Genomic DNA, 4,148 nt, shown 5'->3' with positions numbered 1-4,148 from the left:
GGGGGCCAATCTCCATCAACATCTTCACCAGCACCATCTCCTCTCAAACCCTAGTTCATCTCTTGTATCCAATTCTTGTCTCTAAGTCTGAGATTGGTACCTGTAGGTTGCTAGTAGTGTTGATTACTCCTTGTAGTTGATGCTAGTTGGTTTATTTGGTGGAAGATCATATGTTCAGATCCTATATGCATATTAATACTCCTCTGATTATGAACATGAATATGCTTTGTGAGTAGTTACGTTTGTTCATGAGGACATGGGAGAAGTCTTGCTATTAGTAGTCATATGAATTTGGTATTCGTTCGATATTTTGATGAGATGTATGTTGTCTCCCCTCTAGTGGTGTTATGTGAAGGTCGACTACATGACACTTCACCATTGTTTGGGCCTAGAGGAAGGCATTGGGAAGTAATAAGTAGATGATGGGTTGCTAGAGTGATAGAAGCTTAAACCCTAGTTTATGCGTTGCTTCGTAAGGGGCTGATTTGGATCCATATGTTTCATGCTATGGTTAGGTTTACCTTAATACTTCTTTTGTAGTTGCGGATGCTTGCAATAGGAGTTAATCATAAGTGGGATGCTTGTTCATGTAAGGACAGCACCCAAGCACCGGTCCACCCACATATCAAATTATCAAAGTCCCGAACGCGAATCATATGAACGTGATGAAAACTAGCTTGACGATAATTCCCATGTGTCCTCGGGAGCGCTTTTCTCTATATAAGAAATTGTCCAGGCTTGTCCTTTGCTACAAAAAGGATTGGGCCACCTTGCTGCACTTTATTTACTTTTGTTACTTGTTGCTCGTTACAAATTATCTTATCACAAAACTATCTGTTACCTATAATTTCAGTGCTTGCAGAGAATACCTTGCTGAAAACCGCTTATCATTTCCTTCTGCTCCTCGTTGGGTTCGACACTCTTACTTATCGAAAGGACTACGATAGATCCCCTATACTTGTGGGTCATCACTCACCCCATCCTCTCTCCCTCCCAGATCCACCATGCAACTCTGCAGCTCTCTTGCGCATTGGGACACCGACGCCATGGAGGACACCACTCCACCCCTGCTCTTGTCCATGCCCTTGACGCCATGGAGGACGCCCCTCCACCCCTGCTCCGGCCTGAAGGTACTCCATCCCTGCTCCATCTCTGTTTTGGTCAAAACTAAATGTTGAATGCTCCTGCTGCATCAAGCAGTTGTTTCAGAATTTAAAACTGAGTTTTTAAAATTATGTTTTGTACTATGGTCTCTCTTTTTTGTCAATCTATTGTAATCATTTATGTTGTGGAGTAAGTTTTAAACACATTAAGTAGAGTTCTGAACCATTGCATCAGTAAGTTTTAAAAAATTAAATAATTTTTAAACAAATCAGCAGAGTTTTAAACAAATTACTAGTGCATCCAGGAATCATTAAGTTCTGAACCATTGCAAATTCTGAATTTTTACATCGACGACGATAGCTCCTCCTCCTCCAAGTCTGGACCATCAATGATGAAATGAACATGTAACAAAATGAACATGTATGCACAAGTGCCCCTCCTCCTACAAGTCTGCAAGTGTTGTGCAATTATGTTTTTATACCATGTATGGTGCCTAAGTTACAGTAAGTTAGCAGTTAACTAAACTATCAAAGATTGTACTGAAGATGCATGAGTAACACTTATCTTTTGCTATTTTGGAGGTGTTAATTGCCATTGTGCAATTTGATTCAGTTTTAAAATAATGCACGTCTTGGTTTGGTTCAGTTTGAACGTGTGTGCAATCAAATTGAGTTGAAGTAGAGCTGGATCCATGGTGAGAAATAGATTAAAAGTAGAGTTGGATCCATGGTTGTGAGTTTGTTATTCAGTAGAGTTGGGTCTTTAAACTCACAACATTTCTTTTGCTCTGATTCAGGTTCATTTTTGTGTATTATTCTTTACTGTCAAGTCTGAAGTTAGTGGTTTCTTGTGTGAGTTGTGGAAGCTACTACCGTTTGTTCTCTGCTCCATCTGTGCGTGGGCGAACAAGTTATTTAGGTGGCTTGGTGAGCTTGTCGACCACCATGGCTGACGACTCATCGTTCCCAACATCTTACATTCGACTGCTACGTTCACACGGTATAATGCTCTACTCCATTGTCTTTCTGGCATTGCATATCTGCATGCATGCAGAGGAAGGGAGAAACTACATTCGGAGATTGTATCTTCAGATACTGGCTAGCTTGCTTTGATCCATCAACATATCAATCTATTTAGCCAGGAAGATACTTATGGATTCAGGTGTCCTTGATTAATGATTATCTTGTTTTCCATTGCGCCCAAGTGCTCTGCTAGTCTGAGTTTGTACTATCAAGTCTAAAACTTTCATCTTCACTGTCAAGTCTGAAGTTACTGGTAAGTACTAAAGTTAGTGTTCATGTCAAGTTAGTGGTAACTACTGAAGTTAGATGTTCATAAATATGGAAATGTTACTATATGGGTGAAATTACCATTAAAAACTACAAGTAAAATTTACTGCCTCATCCACCTTTCATGGAGTATTTATGATGAGCAAAGTGTTTCTTACTCAAGTGTAATTTGTTGCCTCGTCCACCATTCAGTATCCCCTGCTTGATTCAAGTTTAGAATTTTGGAGTACATTTTGTGTACTAAGCATTTTGTGCTCTATTGCAGTAAGATAAGATAAAACCATGTCAGATAACTGAATTTTGCAATGATCATCATCATCTTAGTTTCTGTACAACAAGAAATACTCCTTGGTCTGCTACCCTTCGCCATTTTTGTATAACTGAATTTTGCTCTAACTGAACACCTATTGGATCATCTACACAAGAATATTGAATGCGTCAATTTAGAGTATGATGATCTACACAGAGTACTAAATGCATCAATTTAGGAGGACAGTTTAGAGTAAGATGATCATCATTTAACATTTACTCCCTCTAAAATTGGACAATTGGACAACATCAACAGGAGGACACCAACAAGAAATTTGATTGTCATCACATTCATTAACACACGAGGCACCTTTAACATTCATCAGCACCTTATCCTCATGCATTTGCCTGTTTTTATATGGTGGCCATTTGTTTCAGCTCTCGGCGAAGTTATATCGTTAAAAAAGGAAAGTGAAGTTCAAAAAGAAGTTATGAATCTGGCATCACTCCAGGACTCATGTTAACATCCTCATCATCGTTTTTTACCTCTGTATAGAAGTGTCCGGGGACAAATTTGACTGAGGTGATTTATGCTAAAGTGAAGTTCAGTTCAGTTCATTTTGCTACAGGTAATCATCATGCTTTGTTTTGACACTAATCTTTGCAATAAAAAGCGACACCATGCTCAGTGGGTTCTAAAAACCACATGAAGAACCTGTATTTTAAGCTTTAGCAGGAAGGGGGTTAGAACTCGGTGAGAGTACTCCAACGTGTCAATATAGTGTGAAGATTAGTCAATTTGAATTTGAATTTCATTTCAATTTCTATTAATCGTCTTCACTTTCAATTTCAGTTCAATTTGATTCGACTCACCACAATAAGCATCAGCAGAGGTGCGGACGTGGAAGCAGCAGAGGCCGGCATGGGGAACCAGCAGCAGCAGAGGCCGACGCGGGGAACCAGCAAAAGCAGAGGCGTCGCCCACCACCACCACCAGCTAGCGGATGAAGTGGAAGATGTCCAGGTCGCCGTGGGCTGCGCTAAGCAGGTGGGCGACCAAAGCAGCGACGTAGGTGGGTGGCAGCAACAGGTGGGCAGAGCAGGTGGGCAACCATGGCGCAGGCGCGCAACAGCAGTAGGCCGCCTCCGTGGCGTCGGCGCGGGTAGGCGGCGGCGTAGGTCACTTCCCTAGCGGGGGCGAAGGTGGGAGGTGGCGGCGCAAGTGCGCGGAGGACGCATAAGTGGGCGACGGTGCTGGTCCCCGACTCGACGGTGGTCAGAGTAGGTGGGCGGCGACGCGCAGGTGTTGGCGACTGGACGGAGGAAGGAGACATGGACCTATTTGTACATATTTGAAGGTACAAGGTTTGTTTTGCAAAATCAACATTACACTATGCCCGGAATAAGCTTTACCGGATGGAGGGAGTACTACCTAAACAAAGGCTCCATACAAAAGGATTTGTTTTTTACTTTTTCCATTTTCTTTAAGTTCTTCCAAAATGGGGT

Source organism: Aegilops tauschii, chromosome 2, assembly GCF_002575655.3.
Source record: "Aegilops tauschii subsp. strangulata cultivar AL8/78 chromosome 2, Aet v6.0, whole genome shotgun sequence".
In the NCBI taxonomy this organism is placed as follows: Eukaryota; Viridiplantae; Streptophyta; class Magnoliopsida; order Poales; family Poaceae; genus Aegilops; species Aegilops tauschii.
This window is presented reverse-complemented; position numbering follows the sequence as displayed.